Below are 14,252 nucleotides of genomic sequence, written 5' to 3'. Positions count from 1 at the left end.
CTGCGGCCCAGACGCGAGCACAGGTGCGGCCCTGACCACAATGAGGGCGTGGGCGCGTGTGTGGCGAGCAGAGGTCTGCGGGGGAGGGGGGGTGCCTGGCGTTGTCTGAGGGCGGGGGTGGGGGGAGGAGGCTGGCCGCGGCCCCAGGAGCTCGGTAGGAGGTGTCTGGGCCGGGCCGAAGGACTCCGCCTGGCACCGGACTCGGGGCGTCTGTCGAACTCGCGCCCCGGAGCCCCGACCCCGCCCCCGGGGCTCCGCCCCTCCGTGCCCCCGGTTGGCTGGAGCCGGCGGCCACGCGCGGCGATTTGCCACGCGCCGCGTCACTAAAGCCGCTCCCGGTCCCGGCCCCAGTGGGCTGGTCAGGGAGGCGGCGGCAGGGGGAGGCTGGGGCTGCAGGGCGCGACGCCGCCGGGCCGCCCCGCCCCGCCCTGTGAGGCGCCTAGGCCCTCATCAAGTGACCAGTATCCCTTCCAGGAGAACACGGTCCTTCAGAGGGAAGCGAGCTCCAGCCTGTAGCCCCGGCGCCAAACCGCCGTCATCTCCTTCCTGTGCCGGGTGATCCGTCTCCTCACCCACCCGGAAAAACATAGTCCGCCCCTCGCGTCCTTGTGGAGTAGCGTTTGTTTCCACTGTGACTCTCTTTGCCCGCACCTTCGTCTTTCCCATCCCAAGTACTCTAGGACCCACCGAGAGGATAAGTCAGCTCTGAACAGAAACCTCAAACGAAAAGAGAGAGAAGGAACCGAGTGCAAGGGAGGGAAAGGCGAGGCTGGCGGAGGGACACCGAGGACCGGACCGTAGTGCGCACGCGCGGCGGCAGGAACGAGTTCCGGTCTGGCCGGGGCCTGTCTCCTAAAAATAGCCCCGGTGTGGGGATCCGTGCGCGGATGTCCCGGCGAGTCCCGGGCTGAAGGAGGCGGCTCCGGGCGGCGCGGAGCGCTGGTGGCTGGCCCGGGCTGCAGCGTGTGTGCGCTCGCCAGCTGCGCCGGAGACACGGTGAGGGCCGCGTCGGCGGGGCTCGGTCCGCGGGGTCGGCGGTGCCAGAGGGGGCGGTGTCTCGGCGAGGGGGCCGGGTAGAAGCTGGGGGGTGCTGGGGCGGGGGGCGGCGCGGCCGAGGGGCGCTCGCGGGGCTCCGGGGACGGCAGGGCAGGGCGGCGTCCGGGTGGCAGGGGGCGGGGGTCCCGGGCGCGCGGCGACGGGGCGGGTGGGGTGCGGGGAGGCGGCGCGGGGTGGTCGCACGGGGTTGGCGCTGAGGGGCGAGGCGCCCGCGGTGGTGGGGGCGGGGTGCCCCGAGGGCGGGCCCGGGGTCTGACCGGTGTCGCGGGCTGGCGGAGGGAGGCTCGCCGTGCGGGCTCCGCGCGAGGAGCCTCCCTGGGCGCGCGCCGCGTTTGGGGCTGGGGGGCGGTGGTGGACGACGCCTCCTTGAAAGTTGAGGGAGTTCCCTGGGGGCCCGGAGCCTCTCCGGGGCGGAGCGCCCGAAGGCCCTTTCCTGCCTCCTGCTCTCCGCGCCCGGGTCTCCCTAAAGGATTGACCCCTCGTGCCGGGGGCGCTCTGCGCGGTGGTTGGACTTGAAGAAGTTCCCCCACTTCTGCTTTGGGAGAAGGTTGGTCGAAGCGGGCGGAACATTCAGGGCCGAACTCTCGGCGCGTGTGTGGAAATGTCAGTGGCCGGGTCGGTATTTGGGGCGGGCGGGGAGATGGCCCGGCTGGGGGCACCTGCGGGGTGCGGACGCCCTCCGGTGCAGGGAGACGTCGCGGGGAAGGAGGGGCGGCAGAGGGAACAGCTAGCTGCCCTGACATCCCGGTGGATCCCGGCTCTCAGGGAAGGTTTTATGTGGTACAAACTTTGCCATTTAGTTCGATAGCCTCTGTCTTCGAACCGCGAGGATTAAATTGGTAGGTGAGAGAGTGCAAACAAGTTTCGAGGAGGTGAGCATCCCTGAATTAGAAAAACAATCCCCCCCCCGCCCCCGCCGTGAAAGTGTAACTATAAAAATGTTCTTCAGACCTGAAGTATGATTTCTGGGCTACGAAGCCAGCCCCCTGTCATGGTCCAGTAGGGAACCCGTGTGTAGATTAAAGAAGTGCAGCATAGTGTTGACCTGCATTTTAGTTTACAAGATTGGTATTGCAATTAGTGTGCTATTAGGCCTGCTGTGATGTGTTAACAATGGTATAAGTATTTTTAAACAAATGTCTAAAATTTTTCAAGTTTTTTTTTTTTTTAGTACAGCATGCTTCCCCTGTGTCTTGTATCATCTTTTACTATATGAAGAGAAGGTTCTCCAAAGCCGTAATGAGGTGTACATTACACAAGAGTACTTTCCCTTTAAGAATCCAGCTGTGTTGTTTTGGCAACTGCCAAGTACTCCAGTTGTCAGTTTTAAAATCTGTTACCTTGGCAGTACTTGAACAGTCTATGGAAAAGGTAAACAAAATAGCTTAAAAAAAATTTAAACACAAAAATGGCACTTACTTTAATATGAATTTATAAGATGAGGATAAAATACATATGTTGTGCTATCATGGGTTTTGTATGTACATTTTTTTTTTCTGGTATATTTTTGGAGGGTTCAATCTTTACTCTTATTTTTCCTGCGAATGGCAACTTTTGTTTTAGGAGAAAAGTTAAAAGTGTTTTCATTAAAGTGGATGCCAGTTTTAGTTAGACTTCATAACAAACATAAGGAACACATGTGTCCTCCAGAATAGTAAGATTACTTCTATATGATGATGCACTAATTGATTCTGGAATCATTTTTAATTCTCAGTGAGCATTGTAAAAAGTTGTGGTAATAGTGTTATAATGAAACACTGTGAAGAGCTAAAGCTAGTGATTTACTTTGCAGACCCAGTCTTTAACAATTCTGTTGGAAGAGTGCTTCCAATAGAAACTTTCTTGTTAAAACAGTCAGCCATGGTGAAGTAATAATGACTTCTCTAAACATAATTATTTGCATATCTGTTTCATTTAATTCACATTATTATATATAAAACCATGGTTATTCATATTGGAACAAAGGTGATAAAATTATGTTTAACTCCTTAAATTACTTCCCAGCAAAAGTTTAAAATGTTGAGGGAATGAGATGTAGGGGGTGTTCAGTGGAAGGAAAGTAGCTCCTAGGGGCACAGAAATAATAATTGTAATGTTACTGTGTTGAATTATGGTTTGAGAATAATTTCCTTCTAAATTCTTAGAGTTTCTATGTTTCTTTAATCAGTATGTGTGTCAGAGATTGTTTTTGGTAAATGCAAGCAGAAATAATTTTGAAATATATATCGAGTTGTTTCAAGTGGTGATGTTTTGTTTTTCAAAGCAGTTGCATTATAGCTTTGTATTTTTCTTTTAGAATGCAATACAGGTTAATATTAATTTTATTAATATTCAAGCAATAGCAATGTCACTCATTAACTGGTTATCAAGAGAGAAACATCAGTGTATTTTGAGGGTGGTTAAGTAATTATGGAAGTGTTTTTTTTATTAGAACATGATTTTGAAGTTTGAAATATTTCAGTTAAATCTTTCAGGAGATTTGTGCTCTGATTTAGGAGGAGGAAACTGTAAGCCAATTTGTTTTCTTCTGGAAGTAACATGCTTGTCAATCAAGTTTTGGAAAACTACCTTTTTTTTTTTTCCTTTGCTGCTTATAAGTCTGGCAGAGGAAATTTAGCCTAACATACAATGATGGTCTTGAATTTTCTGTGCATATTTCCAATTTCATATATTTTGCCTTTGAATCACACCATATTCCTATTTTTTTTTTTTATGGAGACATGCTTGTGGTACATATGAATGCTGCAAAGTCTAGCTGAAGTTGTTTTTTGTTAGTGATAGAGCAATGAAAATACTGCTTTGTGGGTTGAAGATGATCAGTATTGCTTTTTTCCAGATTAGAAAGAAAATCTGTGAACATTCTTCGTAAATTGAGAAGTGAGTGCCTTCTAATGTTTAATAAGAGAGGTGTAAATATGGAAAATCTAATCAATCTTCCAGTTAGATAACCTCCTGCAAAAGAACACTTTGACAGGTCCTGCTGTGTTTGTAAGACTTTGTCATCACATCTTGGTTCAGATGCCAGCTCTGCCACTTACGATGTTATCAGACATCTTCTACAAAATGGGAAGGAATTATACTACCTGCCCCATGGAATTGTTAGCGTTAAATGAAATAATGGGTGTGAGAGTTCCTAGCACAGGCTAATGTACAACAATGCATATTGCCTGATCTCCCTTTATCCCTTCCTCTGTATATCCATTCCTCTAAACATTCCCTTATTTCCTATGAAGACTATATATGTACTCTGCCAGTACCTGAATGTTTAGTGTCTGTGACCAAAAGGACTTCTTATAATGTATAAATACAGGAGAATGCTCATATATTTTTTTGGGCATAAAAATCCCAGCACTTTAAATTCATTGTCACAATATATATACATAAAATGTTTATTTAGCTGTCCTATATGAGGTTTTTGATTTGCAATCATTGATTGTAGCCTCCAACAGTCTCTCCAAATATTAGAAAAAAAAAAAAATCAGAGTTAAATGTAAGTATTTTCCCTACTCCTCAGTGAAATATGTCTTTTAGGAATTATCTGTGGGAGTTGTCTTCAACATACAGTATTTAAAATTTGAAGTTAGAAAAATATTTTTATTGCCTGGAATAGGTATATTTTAAAAATAGCTTTTCTTTAGTGGGTACTCTTTAAGCTTTTATATGTCATTTTACTGCTGTATGGAACTAAATGATTTTGTCTGTGTATGCTTTATTTGTCTAATCTATAATGGACCCTGTGTCCAGTTTATTATAATAAAGAGTATAAACCCATTTTTTAGTCTCATGCATAGCGTATATGTTGACACTTGTTTTAATAAAAACTATATTTTTATACAGATATTTGTTATTTACTGATTTTAATAATTGTATTTACTGAACTTAATTGATATTTACTAAACTTAATATTTAATATTGAATTGTCTTAGTAATCGATGAAATCACAAGCTTATGAGTTAAGAAAAAATTAGCTGGTTTGTGAGGTGGATAGAATACCAAATATTTGAACATTGGTGTATGACAGCAGGTAATTTACTTCATCAGTTTAATAAGTGATGATGCTGAAAGCCAGAGGAATTGTTAGCCTGGGTGAAAAACAGACAGTTGATCAGACTTCTAATAAATATCAATGAAGGCACATCTTTTTATGGTTGTCTTGCATCAGTACTAATTTTATTTTCTTCCTTATACAAAAATATAAACTTTATGAATTTAAAAAAGAATTCAACCATCAATAACATTCTATGTTTTGAGAAATGTTTTGGTAGTGGGTGGTAAATTTATGCTGCATAAGCTGGACCTTTTTACTAGGTTATTTTTGTTACAAGCAGCATGCTATACGTGTTGACTTGGATTAGTTTGAGGTATGATTTGTGACTGTTGGAACAAAGGGAAACTCTTCATTTAACCTGGTAAAATAACTTGTAACTGTTGGCTTAGTGAAACAAGGTGCTCTTGCCTTGACTAATACCATGCTTGCTGTCTCACCTCTTATCCCCTAGCAATTCACCTTTTACATGGAGACTGGAATTATATTTCTAAAATTCACATGTAAATGTCATTCTTTTAAGGAAATATTTGAAGACATAAAATCAGTAGAGAGGCAGTAATTTAAGGGATAAGAGATTAGCCTCTAAAATCAAGATTGCCTAAGCTAGAATACCCACTCTGGCAGTTTGTGTTCTTTGGCAATTTCTCAATCTTCATGAGTTTGGTGTATAAAATAGTGATTATAATATTACCTTTTTCATAGAGTTGTTGAGAGGATTAAATGAGATGTGTGTTATAAAGCCTTTAGCACAGTGCTTGGTACCTAAAATACAGTAATTTTTACCCCTACTATTACTATCACTGTTGCTTCTGCTATTGCCGTTATTAGTCATGGTTCACTTTATATGATTCTATCTGATCTTTTCAGGCTCATTGTCAGCCATTACCCTTCAGTTTCTATGACCCAGTTAAGGCCAGCTGTTTGCTCTTCCCTGAAAATGCCATGTATTTTCAGGCTGATGACTCCCACTTTTATTTTTTTAGCCCAGAATTTTTCGTGAGCTTGATATCCACTTGGAAATCTAGTTGGAATCTCAAACATAATATTAGCCACATGACTGAAGTATAGCTATTTATTCCTATCCCACAACCTTCTTCTTCTCTCCTACCCCCAAACTCTGCTGTCCTCACTGGCCCTTCCCCATCTCAATGAATGACAGTACTCATGCCAAAAACTTAAAAGATACCACTGTGGATTCTTTTTCTTTTCTCTCAAATCCATTCCATCCAAACATTCTCTTGACCTTCAGAATTTATCTTCACCCAACCTACCACTCTTAGTCTTCACTGCCACTTCTTTATTTCAAGGCATTGTCTCTCATATGAATTGCTGCAGTAGCTTCCTAACTCGGCTTGTTCTTTTCTTGCTCCTCAGAAGTTCACAGAGCAGCCCTAGGGATCATTTTAAGATCCTAAATCATGTTATTTCTCTGCCTAAAATCTTCCAGTGACTTCCCATTCCTCTTGAAATAAAGTCTGTACTACTTTCCATGGCCTGAATGGCCCTGAATAATCTTTCTACTTCTCATTGTTCTTCTCATTTATTGTATGCCAGCCACACAGCCCTCTATTGTTCTTTAAACTTTCTGCGTGCTTTCCTATTTTAGGGTCTTTTGCACTTTTTGCACTGCCTGGTTGAGATGCTCTTCATAAGGCTGGTTGACCTAATCTTTTGGAACTTGACCCAAATCTCACTTTGTCACTCAGGCCATCCTTTTTAATGTTAGTCCTCATTAGTTACTCTCTTGTGCATCTTCTCTCCTTCAAGACACTATAATTTGTACACATGTTATTTGTTTAGTTATAGCTTATTTATTGTCTTTTCCCATTACCTGAATGTAAACTCCATGAAGGCAGAGGCCTTGTCTATCTTGTTGATAACTGTCTCCCCAGGTATTAACCCTGACAGTGGGAAGACAGAAATACTTGAATTAGTGTTTCTGTATCTTTGTTCGTGTTTTTGCCAGAGATTGGAATGCTCTTACCTTTAAGTTGTAGCTCAGGTGTCATGTATGATACCAATTTTAGTCTCTAGACAAAATTTGTCTCCCTTGCTCTTGATACAGACACTTTGAAGAGTAATTTCCTTTTAAGAATATTTAAAGGATTGTAGTTGATGTCATTTTCTTCAGCTATTCAGAGTTCCGGTGTCAAAGACTATTGTGTTCTTCTTTTTTTTAAGATTTTATTTATTTATTTGACAGAGACACAGTGAAAGAAGGAACACAAGCAGGGGGAGTGGGAGAGGGACAAACAGGCTTCCCGCGGAGCAGGGAGCCCAATGCGGGGCTCGATCCCAGGACTCTAGGATCATGACCTGAGCCGAAGGCAGGCGCTTAATGACTGAGCCACCCAGGCGTCCAGATTATTATATTCTTTGTGTATGCTTAGTACCTACCAATCTATCATGGTGCATAGTGAATGCTCAGTAAATGTTGAATGGAAGATGTCCTAATCAACTAAAATACCCAAACCAAATCAGACTTTAAAAATTATAAAGGTATTTTCAGACTATAAAATACTGCCTTAGGCATTTTCTATACATATTAACATGTTGTCATCAGCATTCTGGGTCAGGGCAGGAATGTCAGAGCTGTTTAGCCCAAGTGGCATTTCCTGAGATTCCATTTTGCCTTCTTTCTGGGGAGTGAGTGGCCATCTTGTCTGAAGGCTATCTTTCCAGTTTGAAATTCATAGCCTGGTAAAAATACTGTTAGAAATTATATATAGTTAGTTACTGGTTGTTCCTTACTAACCAACATTCCCTCTCTTCAGCTTATCCACTGATTTCATGTTATTTCAGAAAGGCTTGGAGGGTGTGCAATTTAACACAGTATAAGTGAAATACAATAGTAATTCAACTGTATTGCTAATGAAGATTTATCAAAGAGCTTTTGTGGCCAACATTAGGAACTTAACCACTATTTGTAATAGTGAAAATCGTTCAACATTCTGCGCAGCTGACTTGCAAATGGGGCTTTTTAAAGATTTGGGGACTACTTCAGCAAAATGCTTATCTTAATGCTGAAAATCTTTTTCGTAATGGTGTTAAACTTAATTTGACATGGATTATGAAGGGAAAAGGAGAAAAGAATCTGGGAGTTAAGATTTTGTTTTTCACAAATGGCTGTGTTCCCCAAAGTAACATTTCAGCATTGACAGATTTTTTTGTTTTGTTTTTAAACATTTTGTTTTTGTAAAAAACTTACAGAAAAGGTATAAGAAAGTACAATGAACTCTCATATACTGGTCACCTAGATACACTAATTGTTAATGTTTTAGCACAATTGCTTTATCTTTTTTTGTATTTGCAGAGTGGCCCCAAAGTCTGAAAATAGATATTACTATTTTGTTTTATTTATAGTTTGAAGCTCCTTGATTACATCTTCTGGAGTATGCCAAAGATGCAAGTTTATTCAGTTAAAATCAGAGGCAAATCGTTTGAGGCAAAACATTCCAGATGCGTACAAGGGATAGATGGAAATGCTGCATTAATGCACTGTGTACTTTGCTTACAATGAAACCACATATTAAGCATATTATATAATGTTATTGAACTTAATAACATTTCTTGTAATAGCAGAATTCACTCTATTGGTCTCTTTTTCCTTCTTCCTCCTTTTCTCCCCCTCTTTTCCCTTTTCTTCCTCTTCCTGTGATTACTTTTATTATTGAACCATTTGAGAGTATATTGCACACATCATGATCCTTAACCCTTCAATGCTTCAGTTGATATCGCCTAAGAACAAAGACATGTTCTTACATAACCACAGTATGATGGATTCAAGACAGTGAATATTGATACTGTGATATAGTATATAGTTTACGTTGAAATTTCTTCAGTTGTGCCAATACTATCCTTTAGTAGCATTTTTTCTAATACAATATTATCTATTACATTTTAGTTTTCCTGCCTTCTGTCTCCTTTATCTGAAATAGTCCTTCAACTTTTTCTCTTTTTCCTGACATTAATAGTACAGGCCCTTTGTTTTGTAGGATGTCCATCAGTTTTGGTTTGTCATATTGCTTCATTGTTGTTAGATTCAGGTTATGCATTTCTGGCAGGACAGCCAAATACGTGATGACATATCCCTCAATGCATCACATCAGTTGGCAATATGATGTCAGTTTGACCCTTTGTTGGTGATGTTTACTTGGATCACTTAGTTAAGGTTTGCCTGCCAGTTTTCTCCATATAAAAGTTATCATTGTCCTCATTGTTATTACTGAATAATCTGTGGGGAGGCACTTTCAGACTGTGTAAATACTTTGTCCTCCCAAAAATGTTCACATAATCGTTTTAGCATTCATTGCCGATTCTTGCCTGAGTCCATTATTACACAGTATTTCCAAAATGGTGTTTGTCTGGCTATTCTTTTGCATTTAATATTTGGTAATACATTGTAAAGAAGAGCTTTTACTTCTCATTTGCTTACTTAATATCAATATAAATTCATAGATTATTTTTTATTAAGCAGATTATACTTGATTACTATCAGTATTCATTTTGACGTTCCAAGTTAACTCCAGTTTGGTCAGTGAGAAATCCTTCAACTATTGATTGTTTTGACATGTTTCTATCATGTTTGGAGCACTTCCTTACTTTTGGGACAAGATATTCCAGGCTCATCATCTGCTTTTTCTGCTGCTGTCCTAGAATCAGCCATTTCTACAAGGAGTCCTGGTTTCTCTTATTGGGTAAGACTATTTAGAAACCAAGAACTGGGCAGTTTGGTATGCTCCTTGATAGTGGACTCCCATTGTTTTAGAGCCCTGTCAGCTGACCAACCTAAGAAATTTTGAGTTTATGCTGATTTCTCAGGCAATAGATTTCTCTTTACGTTCCTGAAACTCCTTTTCCTTTGAAAGTGTTAATAATTTGTGATTCCTTTTACCTAATTTTTCTATTTAATTCTATAATGCTTGGTTCTTGTTTTCCTAAACATATTATACGCTTCTTGGGAGTTAGGAATCCTGTTTTATATCTCTTTGTATATTCGGTGAATGTGTTCCACAGTGCCTTGAACACAGTTGATACCCATGTGTTGCTTATAATATATAATTATAATAATAACTCAGTATTATCTTTATTACTCTTACACCATAATTAAATATTCTTATGTTTGTTAGAACATTCTAGGTAATTTTGTGGAAACTTTTAAGTGAATTGGTGATTCATTTGTTCTGTTTTTAATAATATTGCTATCCTAGAAGAAATGAAAAACTTTAAAGTTTTTCAATTTTAAAATTTTAAAAACTTTAATTCCTTGAGATTAAAGTATGTAATTAAAGAACATCAAAATACCTAATGTTGGCATTGCTCTTTAATAGTGTTTTGTTCTTCAGCAGGTAATAACCTTTCTGGGCATCTCTTTAATTATAAAATGATGATATCTAGATCCTTTTCAACTCTGTGTTACGTGCCTTATACCTAATTAACATTGAATTGTTTATGAACATAAAATTAAGTGCCACAAAGTATAGTGGAAAGAATATTGTGCACCTGGGCCAAGAGTTATCTTTGTAAGTGTTGTGTTACTTTGGCAATTTATTTCACAGTTTGGTCTTTATTACCTTATTAATTCAGACTGTTGGCCTCAGTAGTGAGGAATACAGTGAACAGGCTTGGCTTTCATAGTCAAATGGAAGTATGGACATGTATGTGTTTATCATCCACTTAGCTACATGCTTGATGTGTACCATGCGGAGTGCTCTAGGAGCATTTGGAAGGGGTGATTAACCCAGTTTCAGGGAGGCCAGGAAAATTTATCCCAGAGAGGTGATACTTTTAGTTTAGGTTGAAGCCTCAAGAGGACTTAGCCTTGTGAAGAGGGTGGGTAGTTTACCAGACCTGTGTTAAGGACAGGAGATCTACTTAGAGAGTTTGGATTGCTTGGAGAAACTGAGTACAGTATGGATGGATCAGGCAGTGTAAGAGAGGGCAGGTACCATAGGAGTAGTGAAAGGTGAGGCTGAAGACATAAATCAGAGCCAGATTATGAAGAGCCCTTATAAGCTGTGTTAAGGAATTTGAACTTCATCCTAGGGAAAATCGAAGTATCTAAGCTTGGGAGGAAATTAATTAAAAAGATAATACTGATTGCACTGTGGAGAATTCTTTGGAGAGAGTTAAAAGTGGTAGGCAGGAAGAATAATTAGGAGGGTGTTACAACAAATTAGTTAAAAGAGGTATGGTGGCTTGGACTGCGGTGTAGGATGAGGATGGCAGAAATAGGTGGATTTGAGTGATATGTAGGAGGTAGAATGAAAGGATTCAGTGATGGAGGGCATATGGAAGGTGAAAGAGAAAGGTAAGAGTGATGACTAGGTTTATGGCTTGGACAACTGAGGGAGTGAATGGGTAGTTTACTGAAATGAGAAGCACAGGAGGAAGAGCAGGCTTGAGGGGACTAGGGTGAGCGTACTGGTGAGAGAGTGCCTGGAAGGATAAAGAGGTATAGCCAGAAGTGGGAGACTTCCTGGTAATGACAAGGCCTTGGGTTTGGCCTTGGAAATGAAGGTATGAAGGGATCGCGAAACAGAGAGGATTTGTATATATATCTATAAAAAAAAGCCAAAGGATATGTCTGCCCGAAGGCAGAGGACCCTATTTTAAGATGATCTTAAAGTTTTCATTGTTTGGTTTGGAAAATAGAAATGAAAAATTTCAAATACTGTCTTCTTAGTAAGATTGTCTTATTAAACAAAACAAACCCCACAACAATGAAAACATTTTTTTTTTTTTTTTTATACAAAGCAGAAGACTGTTGCCCCAGATAGCTAAAAATGTCAGTGCTTCTCAGTAGTGGCTAAAAATTATGAAATATAACTGGCATACAAAAACTAGAGTGAATAATGTAATGAATACTAGCAGGATGAATATAATGGATCTTTCTCAATCCTGTTGCCCTTTTGGGACGCCTAGGTGGCTCAGTCGTTAAGCGTCTGCCTTTAGCTCAGGTCATGATCCCAGAGTCCTGGGATCGAGCCCCCCACGTCCGGTTCCTGGCTCAGCAGGGCTCCTGGCTCAGCAGGGAGCCTGCTTCTCCATCTGCCTCTCCCCTGCTCGTGCGCGCGCGCTCTCTCTCTCTCTGTCTATCTCTGTGTCTCAAATGAATAAAATCTTAAAAAAAAAATCCTGTTGCCCTTTTTTCTGCAGAGGTAATCATTATCTTAAATAAGGATTTACCTTTCCCATTCATTCATTTTTTTAAGGCCATATATCCATATATGTTGTAAACAACATATAGTGTTTTTCAGGTTTTAAAGCTCTATAAAATGATATCAAATTTGCATATTCTTCTGCAGTTTACGTCTCAAGAAATAATCACATTGCAGCATTTATCTGTTCTTTCAGTATAATGAGTTGGTTATTAATGTCGGAACAAAATGACGTGATGTCATTGATGAATTTTGAATTGCCATGGGAATTACCATAACTTAGTAAATTTTTGTAAAAAGTAGATTAATCATTTTGTGGGTATTTTTTTTATACTTCACTAAAAAAAATGGGATTGCGGAATAATGTTAGACAAAAGTTGCAAAAATAGTATAGATTGTTCCCCAGTGTTGGACCACTGTGGTATAATAATCAAAACCAGGAAATTAATATTAACATACTATAAACTGAATATCTTATTTGCGCTTCATCGTTTTTTTCCTAATGACCTTTTTTTTGGTTCTAGGATCCAGCCCCAGATCCCACATTGCATTTATTATTGTATAGTGTTCTCACATCTGTGATATTAATTCATTCTTTTCTTGTTCTTTTGACCTGGATGCTTTTGAGGAGTACTGGTCATTATTTTGTAGAATATCTTCTAATTTGGATTTCTTTGATGCTTTTTTTATGATTAAGTTGTAATTTTACATTTTTGGCAATAACACTTACACTGAAGTAATGGTAGCATATCAAGAGATACATTTTATATCAAGGGTACATGATGTCAGTATCTTATTACTGGTGATGTTAATCTTGAGTATTTAATAAAGGCGGTCTCTGCTGGTTTCTCCATTGTAAAGTCACAGTTTTTCTCTTTCAAAATGATAAATATTTTGGAGGTACTTTGAGAGTATGTTAATTTCCTGTTTCTTCTCAACTTTCACTTGTTTTTAGCATTCATGGGTGGAACTTAACCTGCAAGCAATTCCAGATTTCCCCCAGTAACGAATAGTAGCTGAACTGTTCCTGTAAAACGTTCCAAAAGCTGAACTGGTGGTGTAAGAAGCCATCACCATTTATATGGAAATTTTTGAGGTTTTTGACGAAAAAAATAACCTCTTTAGGCTTTTCTGATACCTTAGGACACAGCACGTTAATCGATGCACACACTAAATTGAGATAAAGTACAGATGCTCACAAACAAAATTCCAAAGCTGTGTCAGTTTACACTGAGGCGCTGAGTGTAGTTCTCAGGGAAGGAGCTTGGTGGTGCTGCTCAGGGTGTGTGCCACCTCTGTAATGGCTCATTGCAAAATAAAAGCTGAATGTTATTTGTGCCCCTTCCCTTCCCCCTCCCTCTTTTTGCCTTTTTTTCTTAAAAGCAAAAATCCTTTCCATATTTCTTTCAGTTAGAAAACAGGTACTATTGTGGGTCTTTCATAAGATTGAAGTTGCTTAATGTGAACTTTCAAAAAGTGGGGGATACCTGTATTACTGTAATAGTTACCTAATAGCAATTTTGTAGTTTTTTTGTTCCTTTCTCATTTACCAATTGAAATTCCTCTGTTTTGAAGAGATGTCACTTCTCTCTCATTTATTTATTCAGTTATTTATGTCAGTATGGATTCAAAGGTATTTGTAGGTTATAATTTCATGCTATTGTTATTTATTTTATTGCTCAGATTATCCAGCTTTAGCCATTGAAAGACCCTCTTGTTTGACTCTTGTGTCTTTTTGACATATCTTCGTCCTTTTTTCAAGAACTTCCCTCCCTACTTCTGGTACTACAGGAAACTCTAGGCTCGTTTATATTTTACCTGTCCCAGCTCTGGAATTACCCTCTTTTCCAAAGAGCCCTGACTCCTTTTATTGGAAGATGACATATAGAATCTGAGATCTGCGTGCTAGGTGTGCTCATTGCTATTGGATGTCATTGTCTGCCTTTTTCAGCAGAGCTAAGAAATATATGCATGAATAGTAATCCACA

The 14,252-nt window shown here is 40.1% G+C and overlaps 1 protein-coding gene across 8 annotated transcripts in view; it reads left to right on the top strand.

Moving 5' to 3' along the window:
* The first annotated feature begins 780 nt into the window (after positions 1-780).
* Positions 781-14,252, top strand: part of MEF2A (myocyte enhancer factor 2A) — a 172,383-nt gene continuing 158,911 nt past the window's right edge. For all 8 annotated transcript variants that reach the window (XM_027569123.2, XM_027569121.2, XM_027569119.2 and 5 more), the window contains exon 1: positions 781-996. The gene's annotated coding sequence lies outside the window, so the exon portion shown is untranslated. The remainder of the gene's footprint in view (positions 997-14,252) is intronic.

Source organism: Zalophus californianus, chromosome 6 (assembly GCF_009762305.2).
Source record: "Zalophus californianus isolate mZalCal1 chromosome 6, mZalCal1.pri.v2, whole genome shotgun sequence".
Lineage (NCBI taxonomy): Eukaryota > Metazoa > Chordata > Mammalia > Carnivora > Otariidae > Zalophus > Zalophus californianus.
This window is presented reverse-complemented; position numbering and strand designations above follow the sequence as displayed.